The sequence below is a fragment of the Cervus elaphus genome, chromosome X, assembly GCF_910594005.1.
Source record: "Cervus elaphus chromosome X, mCerEla1.1, whole genome shotgun sequence".
Taxonomy (NCBI): domain Eukaryota; kingdom Metazoa; phylum Chordata; class Mammalia; order Artiodactyla; family Cervidae; genus Cervus; species Cervus elaphus.
The window spans coordinates 81378889-81406747 of record NC_057848.1 but is presented as its reverse complement, the minus strand read 5'-3'; the positions used below and the strand labels follow the sequence as shown (position 1 = coordinate 81406747).

General features: G+C 40.6%; 1 pseudogene; it reads right to left on the bottom strand.

Moving 5' to 3' along the window:
- Positions 1-882: 882 nt before the first annotated feature.
- Positions 883-27579, bottom strand: LOC122689630 (annotated as a pseudogene).
- Between the last annotated feature and the right edge of the window lie 280 nt (positions 27580-27859).

Genomic DNA, 27859 nt, shown 5'->3' with positions numbered 1-27859 from the left:
ACATTACAGCATACTAACACATATATATGGAATTTAGAAAGATGGTAACGATAACCCTATATGCAAAATGGAAAAAGAGACACAGAAATACAGAACAGACTTTTGAACTCTGTGGGAGAAGGTGAGGGTGGGATGTTTCAAAAGAACAGCATGTATACTATCTATGGTGAAACAGATCACCAGCCCAGGTGGGATGCATGAGACAAGTGCTCCGGCCTGGTGCACTGGGAAGACCCAGAGGAATCGGGTGGAGAGGGAGATGGGAGGGGGGATCGGGATGGGGAATAAGTGTAAATCTATGGCTGATTCATATCAATGTATGACAAAACCCACTGAAATGTTGTGAAGTAATTAGCCTCCAACTAATAAAAAAATTAAAAAAAAAATAATAATTACTGGTTTTGAATGACAAAATATAAGATGCAAGGGCAACGCCTGTGACCTCTTGGCTGAACTTCTCTTCCATAAACACCTTTGATAACCCCAGACTCGTGCTGCCTGAGCATTTTCTCACAACCTAACCGCTGCAGAGTATAGTGCCTGAATACATGGGAAGTGTAAACAGAGGCCCTGTAAGCAATGGCATTGGGGGGGGGGGTCCACTTTCAATTAAGTCTTCCAGTTCACTGCTGCCAGTATTGCAACCACACTGGCTGTTCCAACTGTTCATGTCCTAAAACTCTTACGAACAAATAAGGTTGCAGACAAATGATGCCTGCATAGCTCTTAGAACTGCCTACACTGACTAACGCCCCTTGGCTCTACCCAGTCTGCCTGTGGCACCTGTGTGGCAGCCACTGGGGTCCCCCATATCCTAGGGTGGTGATTGAGGAAGGGCAGGGCCGGCCAAGCATGAAGAATAAACTGTCAATTTTGTTGGGCTCACACCAGAAATCCATGGATCTCGAGGACCTCTGTGACTTTGTTTTCTTCTTGATGTTCTTTTCAGCTTGCTTCCATAGCCTCATGAGCTGCTTCTTTTTCCGATAATGGATCTTGGCCTTCCTCTTCTCCACCAGGGAGACTGTTACCACCTGGTACTTCCAGCCACCCTCATGAGCCAGGCACCCTAGGTAGGCAGACTTCCGTGTAGGCTTCAGACACACAATCTTGAGGGCAGCAGAACCACCATTCACTTTTTCTTGTCATAGGGTGGTGAGATCCCAGCAAATATCTTGAAGTAGTCCAGAGTGGCCTGGCTTCGCTTGGTCTTGTGGGGAAGGATGCTCTGCATTGTCCGCCAGAAGATGACTGGGCACTCCAAAGTGGTAGGAACCATGGGAAGGGTTGGTGTTCATCTGTTTGCAGAGAAAGGCCAGATACTTCAACTTATTTCTGTGGAAATTGCCAGAAATGTTGGTGCCCTTACAATGCATGACCACAACCTTCAGGCCCAGAAGCACCTGCTTGACTGCAGTGGCTGCCAGGTGGCCCAGGAGATGGCCTCAGCCATTGAGCACAAGGACCTGCCCCTCTGCCAGCTTTGGCAGCCACTTGGGAAAGTTATATTAAATGGAAAAACAAATCAATAGAACCAATAACATTTCAAACAAAAATTCATAAAAGTTATAATCATCCTCATCAGTTCATTTAGTCCACTGTAATTAATTCTATTTTTTAAGGATAATTTTAAAATTTTACTTATTTTTTACTGAAGGATAATTACATAATTTTGCTGTTTTCTGTCAAATGTCAACATGAATCAGCCATAGGTATACATATATCCCCTCCCTTTTGAACTTCTGCCCCATCTCCGTCCTCATCCCACCCCTCTAGGTTGATACAGAGCCCCTGTTTCAGTTTCCTGAGCCATACAGCAAATTCCCGTTGGCTATCTATTTTACATAAGGTAATGTAAGTTTCCCTGTTACTCTTTCCATACATCTCACCCTCTCCTCCCTTCTCCCCATGTCCATAAGTCTATTCTCTATGTCTGTTTCTCCATTGCTGCCCTGTAAATAAATTCTTGAGTACCATTTTTCTAGATTCCATATATATGTGTTAGAATATAATATTTATCTTAATGTTTCTGACTTACTTTTCTATGTATAATAGGTCCTTGGTTCATCCACCTCACTAGAACTGACTCAAATACATTCCTTTTTGTGGCTGAGTAATATTGCCTTGTGTGTACGTACCACAACTTCTTTATCCATTCATCTGTTGACGGACATCTAGGTTGCTTCCATGTTCTAGCTACTGTAAATAGTACTGAAATGAACAATGGGATATATGTGTCTCTTTCAATTTTGATTTCCTCAGAGTATATGCCTAGGAGTGGGATTGCTGTGTCATATAGTGGTTTTATTCCTAGTTTTTTAAGGAATCTCCATACCGTCTTCCATAGTGGCTGTATCAATTTACACTCCCACCAACAGTGCAAGAGCATTCCCTTTTCTCCAGACCCTCTCCAGCATTTACTGTTTGTAGACTTTTTGATGATGGCCATTCTGACCAGTGTGAAGTCATATCCCATTGTAGTTTTAATTTGCATTTCTCTAATAATGAGTGATGTTGAGTATCTTTTCCCATGTTTGTTATCATCTGTATGTCTTCTTTGGAGAAATGTCTGTTTAGGTCTTTTTCCCACTTTTTGATTGGGTTGTTTGTTTTTCTGGTATTGAATTGTATGAGCTGCTTGAATATTTTGGAAATGAATCCTTTGTCAGTTGTTTCATTTGCTATTATTTTCTCCCATTCTGAGGGTTGTCTTTTCACCTTGCTTATAGTTTCCTTTGCTGTGCAAAAGCTTTTATGTTTAATCAGGTCCCACTTGTTTACTTTTGTTTTTATTTCCATTATTCTAGGAGTTGGGTTGTAGAGGATCTTGCTTTGATTTATGTCGTTGAGTGTTCTGCCTATGTTTTCCTCTAAGAGTTTTATAGTTTCTGGTCTTACATTTATGTCTTTAATCCATTTTGAGTTTATCTTCATGTATGGTGTTAGGTAGTGCTCTAATTTCATTCTCTTACATGTAGCTGTCCAGTTTTCCCAGCACCATTTATTGAAGAGGCTGTCTTTGCCCCATTGTATATTCTTGCCTCCTTTGTCAAAAATACGGTACCCATGGTACCAAATACTTTCTGGACTTTGTCAAAAATACGGTACCAAAATACTTTCTGGACTTTCTACCTTGTTCCATTGGTCTATATTTCTGTCTTTGTGCCAGTACCATACTGTCTTGATGACTGTAGCTTTGTAGTATAATCAGAAGTCAGGAAAGTTGATTCCTCCAGCTCCATTCTTCTTTCTCAAGATTGCTTTGGCTATTCGGGGTCTTTTGTGTTTCCATATGAATTGTGAATTTTTTTGTTCTAGTTCTGTGAAAAAGGCCATTGGTAATTTGATAGGGATCACATTGAATCTGAGGATTGCATTTGGTAGTATAGTCATTTTCACAGTATCGAGTCTTCCTACCCAGGAACATGGAATAGCTCTCCATCTGTTTATGTCGTCATTGAATTCTTTCATTAGTGTCTTATAGTTTTCTGTGTACAGTTCTTTTGTCTTTTTTAGGCAAGTTTATTCCTAGATATTTAATTCTTTTTGTTCCAATGGTGAATGGGATTGATTCCTTAATTTCTCTTTCTGAATTTTCATTCTTAGTATATAGAAATGCAGGTGATTTCTGTGTATTGATTTTATATCCTGCAACTTTGCAAAATTCACTGATTAGCTCTAGTAATTTTCTGATACTATCTGTAGGGTTTTCTATGTACAGTATCATGTCATCTACAAACAGAGCTTTACTTCTTCTTTTCCGATCTGGATTTTTTCATTTCTTTTTCTTCTCTGATTACTATAGATAGGACTTCCAGAACTAGGTTGAATAATAGTGGTGAAAGTGGACACCCTTGTCTTGTTCCTGATCTTAGGGGGAATGCTTTCAGTTTTTAACCATTGAGAATAATGTGTGCTCTAGGTTGATCATATATGGCCTTTACTGTGTTGAGGTAGGTTCCTTCTGTGCCCATTTTTTGAGGAGTTTTAATCATTAATAAGTGCTGAATTTTTTCAAAGGCTTTTTCTGCATCTATTGAGATGATGATATGGTTTTTATCTTTCAAATTGTTAATATGGTCTGTCACATTGACTGATTTGTGTATATTGAAGAATCGTTGCATCCCTGGAATAAAATCAACTTGATCATGGTGTATGAGCTTTTTGATGTCTTGCTGAATTCTGTTTGCTAAAATTTTATTGAGGAGTTTTGCATCTATATTCATCAGTGATACTGGACTGTAGTTTTCTTTTTTTGTGTTGTCTTTGTCTGGTTTTGGTATCAGGGTGGTGGTTGCCTTGTAGAATGAATTTGGAAGTGTTCCCTCCTCTGCAATTTTTTAAGAAAGAGTTTTAGAAGGATAGGCATTAGCTCTTGTCTAAATGTTTGATAGAATTCTCTTGTGAAGCCATCTGGTCCTGGGCTTTTGTTTTTTGGGAGATGTTTTACCACAGCTTCAATTTCAGTGCTTGTAATTGGGTTGTTCGTAATTACTATTTCTTCCTGGTTCAGTCTTGAAAGATTGAACTTTTCTAAGAATCTGTCCATTTCTTCCAAGTTATCTATTTTATTGCCATATAGTTGTTCATAGTAGTCTCTTATAATCCTTTGTATTTCTGCATTGTCTGTCATAACCTCTCCTTTTTCATTTCTAGTTTTGTTGATTTGATTCTTCTCTCTTTTTTTCTTGATGAGTCTGGCTAAGGATTTGTCAATTTTATCTTCTCAAAGAATCAGCTTTTAGTTTTATTAATCTTTATTATTGTTTCTTTCATTTCTTTTTCATTTATTTCTGCTCAGATCTATATGATTTCTTTCCTTCTACTAATTTTGGGATTTCTTTGTTCTTCTTTTTCCAGTTGTTTTAGGTGTAAAGTTAGATTGTCTATTCAATGTTTTTCTTGTTTTTTGAAGTAGGATTGTATTGCTATAAACTTCCCTCTTAGAACTGCTTTTGCCGCATCCAATAGGTTTTGAGTTGTCGTGTTTTTATTGTCATTTGTTTCTAGACATTTTTTTATTTCCCTTTTGATTTACCTGTTGATTATTTAGAAACGTGTTGTTTAGTCTCCATGTGTTTGTGTATCTTACAGTTTTTTTCTTGTAATTGGTATCTAGTCTCATAGTGTTGTGGTCAGAGTAGAACCTTGACATGATTTCAATTTTCTTAAATTTACTGAGGTTTGATCTGAGACCCAAGATATGGTCTATCCTGGAGAATGTTCCATGTGCACTTGAGAACGTGTATTCTTCTGCATTTGGATGGAATTTCCTGAAGATATCAATGAGGACCATCTCATCTAATGTGTCATTTAACACTTGTGTTTCCTTATTAATTTTCTGTTTTGATGACCTGTCCATTGGTATGAGTGGGGTATTAAAGTCTCCTACTATTATTGTGTTACTGTCAATTTCTCCTTTTATGTCTGTTAGTATTTGTCTTATGTATTGAGGTGCTCCTATGTTGGGTGCATAGATATTTACAATTGGTATGTCTTCCTCTTGGATTGATCCCTTGAACATTATGTAGTGTCCTTCCTGATCTCTTGTAATCTTTATTTTAAGGTCTAGTTTGTCTGATATGAGGATTGCTTCTCCAGCTGTCTTTTGCTTCCCATTTGCATGGAATATAGTTTTCCATCCTCTCACGTTCAGTCTATATGTGTCTTGATGTCTGAAATAGAGTTCTTATAGACAGCATATATATGGGTCTTGTTTTTGTATTCATTCAGCCAGTCTGTGTCTTTTGGTTGGAGCATTTAATCCATTTACCTTTAATTATTGACATATATACACACATACATATATATATATATATTCCTATTGCCATTTTCTTAATTGTTTGGGGTTGATTTTATAGATCCTTTTTCTTGTCTTGTATTTCTTGAGTGTATAACTCCATTTAACATTTGTTGTAAAGCTGGTTTTGTGGTATTGAATTCTCTTAACTTTTGCTTTTCTGAAAAGCTTTTTATTTCTCCATCAATTTTGAATGAGATCCTTGCTGGGTACAGTAATTTTGGTTGTAGATTTTTCGCTTTCAGTACTTTAAATATATCCTGTCATTCCCTTCTGGCCTGCAGAGTTTCTGCTGCAAGATCAGCTGTTAAGTATATGAGGTTTCCCTTGTATGTTACTTGTTTCTCCCTTGCTGCTTTTCATATTCTTTCTTTGTGTTTAGTCTTTGTTAGTTTGATTATTATGTGTCTTAATGTGTTTCTCCTTGGGTTTATCCTGTATGGGAGTCTTTGTGCTTCTTGGACTTGATCGACAATTTCCTTTTCCATGTTGGGGAAATTTTCAACTATAATCTCTTCAAAATTTTTCTCATACCCTTTCTTTTTCTCCTCTTCTTCTGGGACCCCTATATTTTAAATGTTGGTGCATTTGATATTGTCCCAGAGGTCTCTGACACTATCCTCAGCTCTTTTCATTCTTTTTGCATTATCCTGCTCTTCAGCAGTTATTTCCACCGTCTTATCTTCCAGCTCACCGATTCATTCTTCTGTTTCAGATATTCTGCTATTGATTCCTTCTAGAGTGTTGTTAATTTCAGTCATTGTGTTGTTTGTTTCTATATGTTTATTTTTAATTCTTCTAAGTCTTTATTAATTGATTTTTGCATTTTCTCCATTTTGTTTTCGAGGTTTTTGATCATCTTTACAATCACTCTTCTGAATTGTTTTTCAAGGAGTTTGCCTATTTCCTCTTTTTTGGCTTTCTTCATTTCTAGTTTGTTCCTTCATTTGTATAGTATTTCTCTGCCTTTTCATTATTTTTTTAACTTATTGTGTTTGAGGTGTCCTTTTCCCAGGCTTCTAGGAAAGTTGAATTCGTTCCTTGAAGAAGGTTGAATTCTTTCTTCCTTTTGGTTTCTGCCCTCGTAAGGTTGGTCCAGTTGTTTGTGTAAGCTTCACATAGACTTAGATTTGTGCTGAATTTTTGTTTGTTTGTTTTTCCTCTGATGGGCAAGGCTGTGTGAGGTGGTAATCCTGTCTGTTGATGATTGGGTTTGTATTTTTGTTTTGTTTGTTGTTTAGATGAGGTGTCCTGCTCAGGGTGCTACTGGTCCTTGGGTGGTGCTGGGTCTTGTATGCAAGTGGTTTCCTTTGTGTGAGTTCTCACTATTTGAAACTCCCTAGGGTTAGTTCTCTGGTAGTCTAGGTTCTTGGAGTCAGTGTTCCCACTCCTAAGGCTCAGGGCTTGATCTCCTCCAGGGAGTGTCTTGGCCTCATGCTCAACATATGTTCCATCCATTCTTGGAGAGTGAACACTGTCTGGAGATGATGAGCCTGTCAATCTGGACTTCAGATCTGGCTCCTAACCCTTTAATTCTTGCAGATTCTCTTGATTAGGGCTCTAGTACTCCTGCAAGGCTCAGCTCCTGGTCCAAGATCTTCATCCATGGTTAGAATTCTGCCAAGAGTCAGACATGACTGAGCAACTGAACTGAACTGAAGTCAGACTCCCAGATCATCCAGTGTAATTAATTCTTGTTGATCTTGATCTTTGGTTAGCAGTTTTATAAATTCATCAGTTTTTTCCTTCAGTTCAGTTCAGTCTTCAGTCGTGTCCGACTCTTTGCGACTCCATGAACTGCAGCAGGCCAGGCCTCCCTGTCCATCACCAACTCCCGGAGTTCACCCAAACTCATGTCCATTGAGTCGGTCATGTCATCCAACCATCTTATCCGTTGTCGTCTCCTTCTCCTCCTGCCCTCCTTCCCAGCATCAAAGTCTTTTCTTAAGAGACTAGATCTGATAGAGTGCCTGATGAACTATGGACAGAGGTTTGTGACATTGTACAGGAGACAGGGGTCAAGACCATCCCCCCCAAAAAAGAAATACAAAAAGGCAAAATGGCTGTCTGAGGAGGTCTTACAAATAGCTGTGAAAAGAAGAGAAGTGAAAAGCAAAGGGGAAAGGCAAAGATATTCACATCTGAATGCAGAGTTCCAAAGAAAAGCAAGGAGAGATAAGAAAGCCTTCCTCAGTGATCAATGCAAAGAAATAGAGGAAAGCAACAGAATGGGAAAGACTAGAGATCTCTTCAAGAAAAAGAGATACCATGGGAACATTTCATGCAAAGATGGGCTCAATAAAGGACAAAAATGATATGGACCTAACAGAAGCAGAAGATATTAAGAAGAGGTGGCAAGAATACACAGAAGAACTGTACAAAAATGATCTTCATGACCCAGATAATCATGATGGTGTGATTACTCACCTAGAGCCAGACATCCTGGAATGTGAAGCTAAGTGGGCCTTAGGAAGCATCACTACAAACAAAGCTGGTGGAGGTGATGGAATTCCAGTTGAGCTACTTCAAATCCTGAAAGATGATGCAGTGAAAGTGCTGCATTCAATATGCCAGCAAATTTGGAAAACTCAGCAGTGGCCACAGGACTGGAAAAGGTCAGTTTTCATTCCAATCTCTAAGAAAGGCAATCCCAAAGAATGCTCAAACTACTGCACAATTGCACTCATCTCACACGCTAGTAAAATAATGCTCAAAATTCTCCAAGCCAGGCTTCAGCAATATGTGAACCATGATCTTCCAGGTGTTCAAACTGGATTTAGAAAAGGCAGAGGAACCAGAGATCAAAATGCCAACAGCCATTGGATCATCAAAAAAGCAAGAGAGTTCCAGAAAAACATCTACTTCTGCTTTATTGACTATGCCAAAGCCTTTGACTGTGTGGATCACAATAAACTGTGGAAAATTCTGAAAGAGATGGGAATACCAGAACACCTGACCTGCCTCTTGAGAAACCTGTATGCAGGTCAGGAAGCAACAGTTAGAACTGGACATGGAACAACAGACTGGTTCCCAATAGGAAAAGGAGTACATCAAGGCTGTATATTGTCACCCTGCTTATTTAACTTACATGCAGAGTACATTATGAGAAATGCAGGGCTAGTTGAAGCACAAGCTGGAATCAAGATTGCCGGGAGAAATATCAATAACCTCAGATATGCAGATGACACCACCCTTATGGCAGAAAGTGAGGAAAGACTAAAAAGCCTCTTGATGAAAGTGAAAGAGGAGAATGAAAAGGTTGGCTTAAAGTTCAACACTCAGAAAACTAAGATCATGGCATCTGGTCCCATCACTTCATGGCAAATAGATGGGGAAACAGTGGAAACAGTGGCTGACTTTATTTTGGGGGGCTCCAAAATCACTGCAGGTGGTGATTGCGGCCATGAAATTAAAAGACGCTTACTCCTTGGAAGGAAAGTTATGACCAACCTAGACAGCATATTAAAAATCAGAGACATTACTTTGCCAACAAAGGTCTGTCTAGTCAAGGCTATGGTTTTTCCAGTAGTCATGTATGGATGTGAGAGTTGGACTATAAAGAAAGCTGAGCACTGTAAGAATTGATGCTTTTAAACTGTGGTGTTGGAGAAGACTCTTGAGAGTCCCTTGGACTGCAAGGAGATCCAACCAGTTCATCCTTAAGATGGTGTTCTTTGGAAGGACTGATGTTGAAGCTGAAACACCAATACTTTGGCCACCTTTTGTAGAGTTGACTCATTTGTAAATCTATTTCTCACTTCCACTGTATAGTCATAAGGGATTTGATTTAGGTCATACCTGAATGGTCTACTGGTTTCCCCCACTTTCTTCAATTTAAGTCTGAATTTGGCAATAATGAGTTCGTGATCTGAGCCACAGTTAGCTCCCGGTCTTGTTTTTGCTGACTGTATAGAGCTTCTCCATCTTTGGCTGCAAAGAATATAATCAGTCTGATTTAGGTGTTGACCATCTGGTGATGTCCATGTGTAGAGTCTTCTCTTGTGTTGTTGGAAGAAAGTGTTTGCTATGACCAGTGCATTCTCTTGGCAAAACTCTATTAGCCTTTGCCCTGCTTCATTCTGTACTTCAAGGCCCAATTTGCCTGTTACTCCAGGTATTTCTTGACTTTCTACTTTTGCATTCCAGTCTCCTATAATGAAACGGACATCTTTTTTGGGTGTTAGTTCTAAAAGTTCTTGTAGGTCTTCATAGAAGTTTTTTCCTTAGAGTTCTGTAAATTCTTACTCAGTTCAGTGATATAATCTTGTTTATCCGAAGCCCATACTTGTTAGCCTTTTTCCATGAATTTTCTTCTATAGGAAACACTTTTGCAGAAATATCTTTACAAAAGCATCAGAGTGAAAAAAATAACTGTCTCTAAGTGGAAAAGACTTTAAAGATGCCAAGGTTAAACATCTGATGATAGTTCATTATAATGCAATTGACAAGGGAATTTGGTTATTTCGATAACATCAGTTTTAAAATAACTAATTATTGTTGAAGGAGGTCTTCAAGAGGACATGACCACTGGTTGACCTATGAGCTGAACCTGGGCAATTCAAGACTCCTCACCTCTTCCCCATCCTTGAAATATACATTCTGTTCACTGTTCCCACACTTGGAACCATTTTTAAGGATGCAGCCTTGAAAGACCAATGTGTTGTTGAGGCCAGCTGAACTGTGTATGTATCTGAACCTAGTTAATGCCTCTATGTAAACTTTTAAGATTCTGGTGGACTGATGCAGAGATTTAGTGATCTTGCAGCTGCCCAAGACAAGCCTTGTATAAATGTTTCATTGCTTATTAGAACTTCTATCGATTTGCAGTGGTCTAGCTCTTTCTTCCATGTTTCTTTGCCCTCTGTTTATGGGGGCCAGTTTTTAAGCCAACAGTTGGTGAGCTAGCCAGGAGACCTGAGAAATGGATCTTGGGAAAGAGGCATTTGTGAGCGAAAAGAGGTATCTTGAGTTGGTAACAACCTCTATATGACCAGGGGTGACCTAAATGTTAGATGCTTGTGGACCACTGCTTGAGTACAGGGACTTCCCAAAAATGCCAGCTGGTTTGACATGCTTGTTTGGAAACTGTATGTAGTCTACAGTGGTAAACAAAGAAAATAAGTTGTTTGGTCTCTACTGTGGTCAGTAGAGTAATTTAACATATAAAATAAGCCTAATTAGTTTAATATCTCTCTCTTATCAGGAGAGAGGACAAAGCTTTCATATTTTCCAGGGACCCTCCGGAAAACCTCAAAATTAGTTTGAAGTCAAAGATACTTCATTTAGAAATTGATTATTGGAAAGTCTGTCAAAAATATCAAAAGATTATGAAAGACTTGCTTAAATGAATTATAGGTCACTGTGAAACAGTATTTAGTTATCTTTGTAGCCAAAGTGACAATTAAGAACTTTGAAGGCAAAATCAGCAAGTTACATTGTTATCAAAAGTCTTAGCTCTTGGACTTCCCTGGTGACACAATGGATGAGAGTCTGCCTGCCAATGCAGGAGACATAGGTTTGATCCTTGGTCTGGGAAGATTATACCTGCTGCCAAGCAACTAAGCCTGTGTACCACAAGTACTGAGCCCACGTGCTGCAATTACTGGAGCCCTCGGCCTAGAGCCTGTGCCCTGCAACAAGAGAAGCCACCACAGTGAGAAACCCATGCACCCCAATGAAGAGGAGCCCCCAGTCATCAAAACTAGAGAAAGCCCATGCAAAAAAAAAAAAAAAAAAAAACCAATAAAGACCCATCACAGCCAAAATAAATAGATAAACTTTTAAAAAAATCTTAGCTCTTTTAATAGACAGTTTTCTTAAGTAATGAAAGAACTGATAAAGCCTATATGAAGCACAGAAAATTATTGTGATGAAACAGAGTCTTGTTTTCTAGACAGATTACTTAAAAGGTAAAAAAAAAAATACCTTTTATAATCTTATCAAGAACAAAGCAATAGTTCAAGGAAACTTTTTCTTCTTCAAGATAAAAGAAAATTAAGTTTTAGTTTTACTTACGTACACTATTGGTATTAAAGCTTTTTTCCTTAAGCCAATTAAATAGAGCTCTTTTATAAATTAATTTTGACAATACTATTCAGATGTAGAAATATATATATGTAAATATAGACATATAAAAACATGCAGACAGATACAAATAGAGACCATATAGGTACCATTCCAAAATCTTAGCCATGAATCGGGTACAACAATAGAAAACTCACTAATTTACAAATAGTGCATGCATGCTAAGTTGCTTCAGTTGTTTCTGGCTCTTTGCAACCCTATGGACTATAGCCCACCAGGCTCCTCTGTCCATGGAATTTCCCAGGCAAGAATACTTGAGTCGGTTGTCATTTCCTACTTCAGGGAATCTTCCTGACCCAGGGATTGAACCCATTTCTCCTGCATTGGCAGGCAGATTCTTTACTTCTAGTACCACCTGGGAAGACCTTATAAATAATAGTTGAATTCAAATGTGTCTCTGGCAGACAAAACAAGTTAAGACTAGCCATTCAAATGGCCATTTTTCTAATATATGTAGAGAGAGCTTTTAAGATTTGTATTTTCCCTTGACCAATAATCATGTCCCTTTCATGGATCACAACCTTGTCACAGTGGAAGGGGCTTACTTAATTCAGTGAAGCTATGAGCTTGGTGCAGGGCCACCCAAGACGGACGGGTCATAATGGAGAGTTCTGACAAAATGTGATCCACTGGAGGAGGGAATGGCAAACCGTCCCAGTATTCTTGCCACAAGAACCCCCATGAACAGTATGAAAAGGCAAAAAGATATGACAATGGAAGATGAGGCAAATTGTTCAAACTATCCAACAATTGCACTCATTTCACAGTCTAGTAAGCTATGTTCAAAATCTTTCAACCTAGGTTTCAGCAGCACATGAACTGAGAACTTCCAGATGTACCAGCTGGGTTTAGAAAAGGCAGAGGAACCAGAGATCAAATTGCCAACATTTGTTGGATCATAGAGAAAGCAAGGGATTTCCAGAAAAACATCTACTTCTGGTTCATTGACTGCACAAAAACCTTTGATTGTGTGGATCACAACAAACTGGGAACATTCTTAGAGATGGGAATACCAGACCACCTTACCTGTCTCCTGAGAAACCTGTATGCAGGTCAAGAAATGAGAGTTTGAACCTTATGTGGAACAACTGACTGGTTCCAAATTGGGAAAGGAGTTTGTCAACGCTATATATTTTCACCCTGTTTATTTAACTTATATGCAGAGTACATTATGTGACATGCTGGACTGGCTGAATTACAAGCTGGAATCTAGATTGCTGGGAGGAATATTAGCAACCTCATATATGCAGATGATATCACTCTAATGGCAGGAAGTGAAAAGGAACTAAAGAACCTCTTGATGAGGGTGAAAGAGGAGAGTGAAAAAGCTGGCTTAAAACTCAACATTCAAAGAACTGAGATCATGGCATCCAGTCTCATCACTTCATGGAAAATAGAGGAAAAAGTGGAAGCCATGACAGATTTTATTTTCTTGGGCTCCATTATCATTGCAGATGGTAACTGCAGCCATGAAATTAAAAGGCACTTGCTCCTTCGAAGGAAAGCTATAAACCTAGACAGTGTATTAAAAAGCAAAGACATCACTTTGCCGACAAAGGTCCGTATAGTCAAAGCTATGGTTTTCCCAGTAGTCATATATGGATGTGAGAGTTGGACCCTAAACAGGGCTGAGTGCCAAGGAATTGACACTTTCAAATTGTGGTGGTGAAGACTTGAGAGCCCCTTGGATTGCAAGATCAAGCTAGTTAATCCTAAAGAAAATCAACCCTGAATGTTCATTGGAAGGACTGATGCTGAAGCTGAAGCTCCAATACTTTGGCCACCTGATGCAAAGAGCCAGTTCATTGGAAAAAACCCTGATGCTGGGAAAGATCGAGGGCAGGAGGAAAAGGGGGCAATAGCAGATGAGATGGTTGGATGGCATCACTGACTCAATGGACAGGAATTTGAGCAAACTCCAGGAGATTGTTGAAGGAAAGGGAAGCCTGGTGGCTGCAGTCTATGGGGTTGCAAAGAGTTGGACACAACTTAGCTACTGATCAACAACAACAATAATCATATAGAGGCTGTGGACCAGATTTTGGGCAAGGGAGCTTTTATAGCACTGTCTCTTTTAAAAAGCCTCTTTCTGTCGCCTTCCCTCCCCCCCCCCCCACCGTTCAGTCTCAAACAGTTGTGGGCAGTATTTTAGTTAGCTCTTGGGGTGTTTACATTTCAAAGACATTATGAGATTTACAATTACAATGGACAGAGAAAGAAAGCAAGATTTTCTCTTAGGAGTTTTGGGGTATATTTCTCTATTATCAGAAATCTGGTAATTACTATCTGAGTTTTTCATTTGTATTAGGGGTCTGATGGTGTAGGGTGTTTTGTTTGTTTCCTTGTCAATCACCACAACACGTCTCCCTTTGTTCTCACTTTCCCAAGGATTCCACGTCTTAGTGTCTCAGGCTTTGTATCAGAACTTAATCTGCAGCAGCTTGTGCCCTCCTAGCTTTGCAAAATGGGCATGCTATTGTCTCTGACTTATTATCCTGCTCTGCCCCAAAGCTAGCAGAGGAGTAAACAATCACGCATCCTCCTCCACCCTCAGCTCTTCTTCCAACTGTATAACATGAACTTCAGCTTCTTGTTGCACAACAGTGGCCAGATGAAGTGCCCACAGTAGAGACCGGCCTACTGTTGCAGCTGTTTGTTTCCTTTCTTTGCTGCAGTGTCCTGTATGTGATGCCTCAAATACATTAAACAGCCAGCATTTGTAGGGGTGTCCCTGTAGTCATGTAGCAGTCCACAGGCATCTAACTCTGCACTACCTCTGTCCACAGAGACACCACTGGCTAACTTGGGATTTCCCCTGTGTATACTACTTTCCCAAGACCCTTCAGGCTTCTGTCTGGCTTGCCAACTGTTAGTTTGCAGTTCTTAGGCGTTCTCTGGCTGGAATTCAAAACCAGTCCACATATAACAGAGGACAAGGAGAGACCAAAGAAAGAGGCAGAGCACTCCAGATTGGTAGATTGTGGTTTTAATAAGCAAAGGAACTTACATATGAGGCTTGTCTTGGGTGGTTGCAAGATGAGTAGTTCTCTGCATCTACCACCTGAATCTTAAATTTATATAGAGGCCTTAGTGGGGGGTCAGTCACATACATAGTCCAGATAGTCTCAGCAACACATGAATAGAATGTACATCCCAGTGATAGCAGAGGTGGGTCAGGAGCCTCTGATTGCCTGGGCCAGGTCATGGGTCAACCAGCACTCACATCCTCTCAATTACCTCCTCTACAGAGAGCATCGGCAACTCAATGGCATGAATCTGAGCAAACTCTGAGAGACAGTGGAGGAGAGAAGAGCCTGGTGTGCGGCAGTCCATGGGGTTTCAAATAGTCAGGCATGACTGAGCAACTAAGCACAGCACATAGTTTGTTTACAATGTTGTTTTCTTGTTTTTGCTTTTTTAACTTTTTATATGCAATCTTAACTGTGTTATTGAAGACAGACTTCCTTTGCCCTGATGGCTATCTCTTGGTAGAATCTTAATAAGTTTGCGATTAGAAATGAAGACTTTCTTGAGATGCATGTGGTCTTACTTCTTTGGCACATGTCTTACTGGATGTTTTAAGTTATAGAAAACTAGCATGGTAATCTTTCGAAAATGACAATACATCTTATTCTGGATTAGCTCTGGAACTTCACAAAAGAAGCTTGAAGAAGGATCTCAGTACACTACTGAAAATTTATGCTGTTAATATTTCTCCCAAAGAGACCTGCAGCCTTTTATCAGACTAACTGTACATTGAGAAAAGGGAAATAATCAGAACTTTCAGGGGCTACTGGCCACTGGATCTGAGCTAACACTGATTCTAGGAGACCTGAAGCACCACTGGCCCTGCAGTCAGAGTAGGGGTTTATTGAGGTCAGGTGATCAATGATGTTTTAGTTTAGGTCTATCTTACAATGAGCTTAGTAGCTTACCAAATCCATCCTGTGGTTATTAATAGTTCCTCCATTCCAGAATGCATAATTAGAATAGACATACATAGCAGCTGGAACAACCAGTACATTGGTTCCTTGATCTGTGGAGTGTGGGCTATTCGTGGTGGTAAAGGCCAAGTGGAAGTCATTATAATGAACTGCCTCTACCTACAAAAGTAATAGTAAAAATAATACCACATTTCTGGAGAGACTGCAGATTAGTGCTACCATCAAGGACTTGAAAGATGCAGAGGTTGTGATTTCCACCACATCCCCCTTCCATTCTATTTGACCTGTGCAGAAGACAGATGAATCTTGGAGAATGACAGTGGATTTTTAAAAGCTTAATCAGTAACCCCAGTTGCAGGTGCTGTACCAAATGTAGTTTCATTGCTTGAGCAAATTAACACATCACCTGGAACCTGGTACACAACTATTGATCTAGTAAATGATCTTTTTCTCCAATTCATGGGCTGTTAGCCAATGGTTTGGATGGATGGTCAGGGACTTGGAAGGAACATAGTTGAAAAATTGGTGACAAAGAAACTTAGGGAAGAGGTATGTAGATAGACTTCTCTTAATGGGAAAAAGATGTGAAAATATTTGTGTTGCATGTGAATATTCACGAAAATGTTACCTCAGAAGAGGAGGATTTTAATAATCAAGTGGATTGAATGACCCATTCTGTGGTTACCATTCAGCATCTTTCCCCAGCCCATCTTTGTCATTGCCCATGCCTCTGTTCATGTCATAGGTTCATGAACAAAGTGGCCTTGGTGACAGGGATAGTGGTTACATGTGGGCTCAGCAACATGGGTTTCCACTCACTAAGGTTGACCTGGCTACAGCCACTGCTGAGTCCCCAGTCTACTGGCAGTGGAGACCAACATTGAGCCCCTGATACAGCACCATTCCCTAGCATGATTAGCTAGCTACTGATGGTAGGTTGATTATGTTGGACTGCACCCAACATGGAAGGGGCAGCATTTGTCTTATTTGGAATAAACACTTACTCTGGGTATAGATTTGCTTTCCCTGCATGCAATGCATTTTCCAAAACTACCATCTGTGGACTTAAAGAATGCTTTATCCACTGTCATGGTATTTCAGAGAGTATTGCTTCTGATCAAGGAACAATGTTTACAATAAAAGAAGTGTGACAATGGGCCCAAGCTCATGGAATTCAGTGGTCTTACCATATCCCCCAAGTTTCCCAAATGGCACTAGTGGTAAAGAACCTGCCTGCCAGTGCACAGGTTCTGTTCGATCCCTGGGTCAGGAAGATCCCCTGGAAGAGGGCATGGCAACCCACTCCAATATTCTTGCCTGGAGAATCTTATGGACAAAGGAGCCTGGAAGGCTATAGTCCATAGAGTCGCACACATTTGGACGCAACTGAAACGACAGGATGCACGCATGTACCATATCCACCACTATATTCTAAAGCAGCTTGCTTAATAGAACAGTTGAATGACCTTTTGAAGAATTAGTTACAACACCAGCTAGGTGGGCAGTGTTTTGCAGGGCTGGGGCAAGGTTCTCCAGAGAACTGTATATTCTCTGAATTAGTATCCAATATATGGTGCTGTTTCTCCAGTAGGCAGGATTTATAGGTCCAGGAATCAAGGGGCAGAAATGAAAGTGCACCACTCACTGTTACCCATAATAACCCACTAGCTTCCTGTTCTCATGACTTTATGCTCTGCTGGCATAGAGGTCTTAGTGCCAGAGTGAGGAAAGCCTCTATTAGGAGACACAACAATGATTCCATTGGAGTGGAAGTTAAGACTGCCACCTAGTCAGTTTGGTCTCCTCATGCCTCTGAATCAACAGGCAAATAAAGGAGTTATGGTGTTACCTGGGATGATTGATCCTGACTATCAAGAGGAAGCTGAACTACTACTACATAGTGGCAGCGAGGAATAATATGTCTGGAATACAGGAGATACCTTAGGTCATCTCTTAGTATTACCATGCCTTGTGGTCAAAGTTAATGGAAAACTACAACAAACCAACCCAGGGAAGACTACTAATGATCCAGACCCTTCAGGATTGAAAGTTAAGCTTACTCTGCCAGCTAAAGAGCAGTGACCAGCTGAGGTGATAGCTGAAGGCAAAGGGGATACAGGATGGGTAGTAAAGAAGGCAGTTATAAATGCCACCTACAACCAGACAACCAGTTGCAGAGATGATGACTTTAACTGTCATAAGTATTTCCTCTTTATTTTGTTATACATATGTTTGTGTGTGTACATTGGGCTTCCCTCAAAGCTCAGTTGGTAAAGAATCTGCCTGCAATGCAGGAGACCCCAGTTTGATTCCTGGGTTGGGAAGATCTGCTGGAGAAGGGATAGGCTACCCACTCCAGTATTCTTGGGCTTCCCTTGTGGCTCAGCTAGTAAAGAATCTGCCTGCAATGCAGGAGGCCTGGGTTTGATCCCTGGGTTAGGAAAATCCCCTGGAGAAGGGAAAGGCTACCCACTCCAGTATTCTGGCCTGGAGAATTCCATGGACTATACATAAATTAGCAAACATCTTTTTTCCCCTTTCTTATACTCTTATCATACAAGATAAATAGTATTGACTTTATGTCAGTAGTTAAGTATTGCTAATTTTACATCATAGTATTTAAGTTGCAGAATATCAGAAGAGTAAGCATCATTCAAGGACTCTACCTCCTCTTCTGGGGAAGGGATTAGTGCATTTTCAGTTGTATGTAGGATAGCTGTATCATGTCAGTGGAACCATGACCTTGTTATTGTCTTATTTGGAGATTAAGTATAGTTTACAGTGATATGTATGAATACCAAGCTGACAAAGGGTGGAGTAATTATGGTTAATTTTGTGTTAACATGATAGGGCTAAGAGCTGTCCAGAAAGCTGATAAAACAGTATTTCTAGGTGTGTCTGTGAGGGTTGTTAAAAAACACAAAATTCAGCTGAGTAAATCTGAAGATCTCATTGTAGTTATTCAATGATTTCATGAATCAAGCAGCATCTCATCTAGCAAACAGAAAGGAGCTCTGAGGAGCTACAGAAAATGGAAGTCTTTTATGGACAGAAGGGGGCAGTAAAAGGAAGTTTCTGTCCAAAAGTGGATTGTCTCAGGCAAAGTAACCTTCTTATGGGGGATAGAAAGGGTCTGTCTTATGGATTACCTCACTAGTGGTGACCAGGTAATTCCACATTGACTTGTTAAAGGTCATATTGTTGGGAGAGGCTGAAACTGCAAGTAGACTAGGTATTAAGTCTTTGATGATGTGGAGTTAGAACAAGTGACTCCATCTGAGATCTGTTGTTTCTTTTTTAACAAGGTGTTCCTAGAAGAGATTAACATTTTGAATTGGTAGACTGAGTAAAGAGGATCATCCTCACTAATGTGGGTGGACATCATCCAGTCCATTGAAAGCCTGTTAAATTCCCCTGTTCTGGTCCATTTTAGTTTGCTGATTCCTAAAATGTGGATGTTCACTCTTGCCATCTCTTATTTTACCACTTCCAGTTCACCTTGATTCATGGACCTAACGTTCCAGGTTCCTATGCAATATTGTTCTTTACAGCATTAAACTTTACTTCCATCACCAGTCATATCCACAACTGGGCGTTGTTTTCTCTTTGGCTCTGTCTCTTCATTCTTTCTGGAGCTATTTCTCCACTCTTCTGCAGTAGCATGTTGGGCACCTGCCAACCTGGGGAGTTAATCTTTCAGTGTTATATCTTTTTGCCTTTTCATACTGTTCATGGGGTTCTCAAGGCAAAAATACTGAAGTGGTTTGCCATTCCCTTCTCCAGTGGATCACATTTTGTCAGAACTTTCCACCATGACTGGTCCATCTTGGGTGGCCCTACATGGCATGAGTCATAGTTTCATTGAGTTAGACATGGCTGTGATCCAAGTGATCAGTTTGGTTAGTTTTCTGTACTTGTGGTTTCCATTGTCTCTGCTTTCTGAGTGATAAGGATAAGAGGCTTGTGGAAGCTTCCCCAGACATCAACATGTGAAGGCCAAACAGTTATATAGAGATGGGAATGATACCAACCCACAACTCTCATTGGGTGATCCATTAGTTCAGCCAATCTCTCTGCCTCTGTTGAGGCCACAGACAGCTACTCTGGAGAAATTTCCACTAGATCCTTCCTCTTATCAGAATGTTGCAAGATGATGACGGACTTTATGTGAACAATTCTGATGGTGTCAACCTTTTCAGCAACTGTGCGGATTTCAGTTCCAGTATATGTAAGTTTGGTGTCATTCCTTAAGTCATCATTCAACTCCCCTATGCACAGCCCCATCACCTCTTCCTTCTCAGTGCTCTGAGTGTGGTTGAGACATACTAGGAAAGCATCCAACTCCAGACAAACTGCTTGCACAGTTTTGAGCAACATCTAGACTTAAACAGCACTGGGAAGTCCTGTGTCACAGCACATCTGGAGTCCCAGTTGGGAAAAGGTCCCAGGTAGCAAGTCCACTCTGTGGATGAGGCTTTTTTCCCCTATATCTCCTCAAAAGAAATGACACTAGTAGACATGTGTAGAACATCTTGTCCTTATTTCCTGTATTTGCTTTTCCACTGCCCATTGTTATCCTGACCTGAAATAATCAACCCTTTTGTCATCATGTTTATCAGTTTATTGACAAAGCTGTTAAAGTACACCCCAGAGGGGTGGAATCTGCCCCAGCAGAGATGTGAGAAAGCTAATTCTTAGGTAGGTAGATAAGATGTCTGGGGTCCCTGAGGAGGAGAAAGGGGTCTGGGGCTCTCAAGGAGGAGAAAAGGACAAATGTTTTTTCTACATTGCTTTGTCTTAGTCAGTATAGCAATGTGTCTTGCTGGAGGACATGTTTCTCCTTAACAAGAACCTTCTGACTAATCTTGTTATCTTAAGACATATGTTGTGGGAGTGGGTCTGTAAGACCTTTCTATTTTAGTTCTAAACTTGTTAATTTAAGATGTATGTTGGGGGCGTGGGTCTGGTAAAAATATATAAGGCCTTGATAAGACTGCCTAATGGGGCACTCTCCAGTCTGCCTTCTGATCCCTATGTCAGAATTTTTTCTCTGTCCCTTTTTATACTTTAATGAAACTCTGCTACACCAAAGCTCTGGAATGATCAAGCCCGGTCCCTGGTCCCAAAGCTAAATCTTCTTCAGAGATCAAGAATCTGACATCATTCACCATAAACTATCATCTTGAGGGCTTGTCCAGGATCTTCAGGACAGCGTAAGGACACTCAAAGTTCTAGCTCACCTGTTCTTTTAGTATATACTCTTTTCTCTTTTCCTTTACTAACCCAATGGTGTGCCTGTCTGTGTGGATGTAGAATGAAAGAGATGTACAGACACAAGTATGAAGTGAGTATTGAGCCCTGCTCTATGGTTTTGTGTGCTTCATAATGACTGAAGGCAGCCCCCAAAAGGGGAACCTTGTTGGGGGTTTATAACAACCTGTCAATGCCAAGAGGCACTCAACGTTCCTGAGAGGGGAGTAGTCAGAAATGGGCAAAGCGTGTGGACTGAACTCTCCTTTCTCGGTCAGAATTTCCAGGCTCTTTGACCATTTTGTAACTGCATGGGGAATTAGAACTACTAACCTAATCTGTCAGGTCATAGACTTTCAAGGGACTTGTGTTCCATGCCATTATTGTGTACTTTTACTTAGACCCCATGCTTGATAGTCATGAGACACCCAACCTTGCTAGGAGCACATTTGGGAACTAGGTTGAGCTCTAGCTCCAGCAGCACATTTGGGAACTAGGTGAAACTCTAGCTTCAGCAGCATCTCTCTCTTGGCTGCTTCCATACGGGGCCAGACCTCTGCCTCCAAACTATATAGATGGAAGTGCTGCTTGCAAGCATGAGGTTTCTAAGAACACAGGTCAGGAATCCCTGATTGGAAGTACAGCGGGACTTTTCCTTTGGTAGTGCTAGCTCTTAATGAATTAGATAAAGCTCTCCAGTGGCTTACTGATGTGGTGATGACTCACTGCTTCTATAGTGGTCAGGATTGTACTCAGGAATGTACACAGGCACATGAATGATGGATGCATCCCCTAGTAGTCCTAGCTTGGGAAATATTCCACAAAGCTACTCTGTTACACTCTGGGTGGCATCAGAGGAAAAGGGCAAATCAAACAAAGGTCTTGGTTGTAAGGAACTGGAAATCAATTTGGGATGCTTTCAGGTCTATCCCTGGTGCATCTCCACCTGACTCAATGGTAGAGTGAGGAGACTAAGTCTGACCAGGGAAGGAAAGCTTCTGTGAAAAGTCTGTCTCCACCCCCATCTAGAGCAGGGAGGGATGCCTCTGGTAGAAAAAAGCCACAGCTGTAGATGCTGCTTTTTTTCTCTCGTACAGAAGGGAGTTAGCAGTTCCAAGAACCACCCCTTTTAGTTTGACCTATAGAAAACAAGAGAAATGGGGAGAAGTGCCATATGTGTTGCTCTTTATTTCTCTGTGAGACATGCCAGTCCTAAGGGTGCAGATTCGGGTGTGAAACCTTCAGCTCCCTCCTATGCTCTTACTTTGCCCTTGTATCTGGGGCTCCCAACTGAACAGGCCGAGAATCAGGGCACCCTTCCAGGAGGGGTTGCCTCAGTCTCAGTGTAGAAATTCAAACAGTCCCAATTGCACTCAAGACTATTTAGAGGATCCAAAAATTACATAGAAGCCTTTATGGGATTAACTTTATGACCTTACTTGGACAAATGTAATGTATGTCTTGGGACAGATGCTGACCCCTGACTCAGAAACCTTTAGAGGTTTAGGGAAGCTACTACTTTTGGAGACAAATGGCTTGATCGTGAGACAAGAGGAAAGAGGGAACATGAAATAGCTCTCCTTCCCACAAAAATCAGGCAATCCCCATAACAGAACTAGACTGGGACTCTAACACGGCTAAAGGAAGGTGGGATCAGAGTCACTTTGTAAGATGTATTTTTGAAGGACTCAGGTGAGCACATGCTAAGACTTCAAACTATGCTAAGTTGACTGACATAGAACCAAGAGAGAAGGAAACTCCTGGTAAATTCCTAGATAGACTACTGTAGGCTCTCCACAAATTTACTGACGTTGATCCTGAAAGTGCAGAGGGAGGAATGATCTTAAAGGAAAGATTTCTCACTCAGTCAGCTCCAGATAAACGGCATAAGTTACAAAAACAGGTGTTTGGACCAAATGAGTCTTTAGAAAAACTGTTGCAGCTGGCTCAGATGGTTTATTATGGCAGAGAATACAAGGGAAAAAGGTGAAAAGGCAAAAAAGACCAGGAAAGACTGAAGCCCTAACAATGGCTTTCAGATCAGCTCTGAAACAGCATGAGGAAAAATGCCCAGAGGGACCTAGGTGAAAAGGGATGGGCTTGTTATTACTGCCCTCAGGTGTCTAAGTCCCACCCCCCCCCACCCGGCTCCACATGGATCTGCAAAGGACCACACTGCTGGAGAAGAGACTACCCTCTGAGGCGTAGGCCCTAGGGGTTGGACTCTCAAGGCAATTGGGACTGAAGGTGCCCGGGGGTCCCCACACAAACTCCCATCCTAATTACATCTGAGGAACCCTAGGTATTAATAACTGTGGGGGTCCAATCAGTCGAATTCATTTTAGACACTGGGGCAATTTTCACTGTGCTCACTGAAGCCCCTGGTCCACTTTCCTCCTGATCCACTACTGTAATGGGACTGTCTGGATGAGCCAAACGCTATTATTTCAGTCATCCTTTAAGCTGCAACTGGGACTCTGTGCTGTATTCTCTTATCCTCTGGAGTCTCCCTCACCCCTTCTGGGGAGGGATATACTGACCAAGGTCCAGGCCTCTGTTTTCATGAATATGGAACCTGCTCTTTCTCTCCCATTAACTGAACAAAATGTAAATCCTAGAGTGTGGGCTGATGGAAAAACTGTGGGTCAAGCACAAAATGCTGTTCCTGTTATCAAGCTCAAAGACCTTCACCTATTTCCACATCAAAAGCGGTATCCACTAAAGCCCAAGGTTAAGGAAGGGTTAAAGCCAATCAATGAAAATTTAAAGGAACAGTGGCTATTAATTCTCTGTAATAGTCCATACAACACTCCTGTTTTGGGTATTAAAAAGGTCAAATGATAAATGGAAACAAGTTCAGGGTTAACAAATAATAAATGAGGCTGTGGTTCCTTTACACCCTGTGGTGCCTAATCCCTTATACTTTATTGTCTGAAATTCCTGATTGAGCCAAATATTTTTCAGTCATTGATTCAAAGTATGCTTTCTAGAACTAAACCTATACTAAATCATTCTCTACCTATGACTTTAAGACTATTGAGAGGATTCTTAGGCATTACAGGCTACTGCACGTTTGGATTCTGAGTTATGGGGAACTTGCCAGGCCTTTATAGAAACTTACAACTGAGATAGTTATATAAAGTTTATAACTTTATATACACTTATAACAAGATCATGGCATCTGGTCCCATCACTTCATGGCAAATAGATGGGGAAACAATGGAAACAGTGACAGACTTTATTTTCTTGGGCTCCAAAATCACTGCAGATGGTGACTGCAGCCATGAAATTAAAAGACACTTGCTGCTTGTAAGAAAAGCTATGACAAAGCTAGACAGAATATTAAAAAGCAGAGACATTACTTTGCCAACAAAGATCTGTCTAGTCAAAGCTATGGTTTTTCCAGTAATCATGTATGGATGTGAGAGTTGGACTATAAAAGAAAGCTGCATGATGAAGAATTGATGCTTTTGAACTACTGTGGTGTTGGAGAAGACTCTTGAGGGTCCCTTGGACTGCAAGGAGATCAAACCAGTCCATCCTAAAGGAAATCAGTCCTAAATATTCATTGGATATGAAGAAAATATTCATTGGATATAAAAGAAAAAAGGGTGGGATGAGAGATACTTCTTAGGTAGGTTGATAAGAAGTCCAGGGTCCCCAAGGAGGAGAAAGGGGTCTGGGGCTGTCAAGGAGGAGAAAAGGACAAACATTTTTTTTTTTCTACATTGCTTTGTCTTAGTGTAACAATGTATTTTGCTCGAGGACATGTTTTTCCTTAACAAGAACCTTGTTTCTCCTTGACAAGACTAATCTTTTTATCTTAAGAGGCATGTTGTAAAGTCTGGTAAGACCATTCTATTGTTAGTTCTAATCTTGTTAATTTAAGATGTATGTTGGGGGAGTGGGTCTGATAAAAGTATAAAAGGCCTTGATAAGACTAGTGAGTATGGCACTCTCCATCCCCTTTCTGATGTATATGTCAGAAACTTTCTCTGTCCCGTTTTGTACTTTAATAAAACTCTGCTACACCAAAGCTCTGGAGTGATCAAGCCTGGTCCCTGGTCCTGAATCTATATCTTCTTCTTTGGAGATCATGAATCCGACATCGTTCACCATAAGCTATCAGATGTATACAGAATGGAGATTACTCTGAGCTAGCTGATGCCAATGTGCAGTTTTTCCCCCCCCCTGGGGGTGTCCTATCTGATTATCTATTCGTCACTGCTTCAGAGAAACAGAAGCATCAACTTTCTACCAATTTCTTCCTCAGAAGCAATGGAAGGATGGAGTTTTGACATCATCCTTGTTCTTTCTTTCCTGTTGTTTTTCTTCAAGGCCCTAGTTTTACTCTAAAAAACTCCTGTTGTGGTTATTTTGAAGACCTACAGAAAGCGATACCATCTGAAAACTTTGACATAGGCCAGTCATAGGACTTAGAGCTCAGAAGGAACCAATCTTCTTCTTTAAGCAAGACCACTTTAAGTCCTCTAGATAAGTATCTTTCTTTTCTAAATCCTGTTGCAACTTTTCAGTTCATCCAGAGATGAGATAGTTATCAGTTTGCATGTGTGTTTTCTGTGACCCCATGGACTGTGGCTCACCAGGCTTCTCTGTGCATGGGATTTCCCAGGCAAGAATACTGGAGTGGTTTGCCATTCCCTTCTCCAGGGTATCTTCCTGACCCAGGGATCAAACCCACGTCTCCTGTGGCTCCTGCATTGGCAGGCAGATTCTTTACCACTTCACCACCTGGGAAGCCCCTAATTGTCAGTTTACTGAACTTCAAATAGAAAGGTAGGAAAGGGTAGACTCTCAGTAAATTTGTTTGTTTACTCAAAATTGGTGCTAAGACAGCAAATTTGGTGAAGCTTCCCAGGTACTAGTTGTACATGTAATTGCAGTCTATTTTTGTCAGGTTTTATCCTCACATACCTTTGGCTACACACTGGAAACAGCCTCAAGGTTGTCAAGCAGGAGTATAAGAAGAACCACAAAGAGAATTTAAAGAGAAAAAGCAGAGATTAAACCTAAGTGAAGAGATGTGCCGACAGCCCCTCCTTGTAAATCTAAAGAGAGAAAATTTGAATTGCCTTATCAAAAAGGAATGGCAGCAGCAAGACAGATGGACATGTGACCTTCAGATCCTTGAAGATTAAGCCTGTGATATTAGAATTGATATAAGCAGAATGGGAGAGAGGTTAGTAATGCAGGTTGTGGTGTGAAATTAGACTATAGGCTACTGCATCAGCAAAAACTTTCCTTTGCATGGAGGCATGTTGATGCTTAATTAAATGAGGCTTTATAAGGCTGGCACAGTCTTATTACAATGACTACCATTCTTATGAAGCATTATATATGATGCTAGAACAGTCTTCAACAGTGTTCTTATTAACAACAGAAAAGCTGTACAATCCATGCTTTCCTCTGATTCTTGCCCATGTAATAGTCACTTCCTGTAAGGGAAGGGTTAGTTTTGTGATGATATAACAAATTACATAAAATGAACTCCTGAGGTTGTCATCTAGAGTATTGAAAGGTTGTTGTTGAACATGCAAAGACACCAGGATTCTTGGCCTCTGGAGGAGAAGAATTCAATCCGGGGCCAGAGACGAGGCTTGATCACTCAGAGCTTTTGTGTAATACAGTTTTATTAAAGTATAAAGGAGATAGAAAAAGGTTCTGACATAGGCATCAGAAGGGGGCAGAAAGAGTACCCCCTTGCTAGTGTTAGCCATGGAGTTATATACTCTCTAATTAGTTATTACAGTGAATCAAAAGAATGTCTGGAGGTTGTAAAGACCTCACTAGACCTACTCCCATAATTTACACTTTAAGATAACAGGATTAGCCAGAAGGTTTTTTTCCAGAGACTGTCCTCAAGCAGGATACATTATTGTTATATAATCCTAAGGAATGTAGAGGGACAAAAAAAGTTTGTCCTTTCTTCCTCCTTGAGAATTCCAGACCCCTCTCTCCTTAGGGACCCCTAGACTTCTTATCAACCTGCCTAGGAAATGACTCTTTCATTCCCCCCTTTTCTTTTAGGAGAATTATGTTGCCAAGGGAAAGGGGTGTTGTTTTTGTTCCATAACTACTTCCTGCTGTTTAGGGGCATGGTCCCTAAATTGTTGAGGCAGCATATTCTCCTAACCCTCATATTGAGGGTCTCTGATCCAGGGGCCCCAAGTAATAGTTGGAGGAGGCTGTGGCACTCATAGGAGCTCGGACAAGTATTTGTAACTTAAAAGCCTTTATGCGACTAGAAACAAATCCAATTGCACAGTTAGAGATGCAGGGAGCAAACAGCAAAAATAGAACAATCAGAATTATCGTAATTAAGATAGTTTTCCACCATGGGGAAGTAGTTAACGTCTCCCAAAGTAAGGCAATTGAGGCTTCAGGAGTATCCATAGCTCCAATCATCTTGGTCATGTGTTTAGTAAAATGAGTAACATTAGTGCTCATATCAGGTATATAAGTACAGCACTGGGCATGAATAATGGCACACGTTCCTCCTTGCGCAGCTGTCAGAATATCTAAAGCTAATCTGTTTTGTAAAACCACCTTTCTAATTTGTGCTTGTTCAGCATTAAGAGCTGAAATAGCTTTTTGAGAATCTTGTAATCCTGTTGAGTAAAATTAGTCAAAGCATCCACTTGTAGCATAACATCTGTAGTTCCCAAAGAGGGAACAAACACTGCAGCCAAATAATCATACCAGGGAAATACAGACCTTGCCCACCGAGTTTTAAGGTGGGGTAAATTAGCAGGCTTTTCTG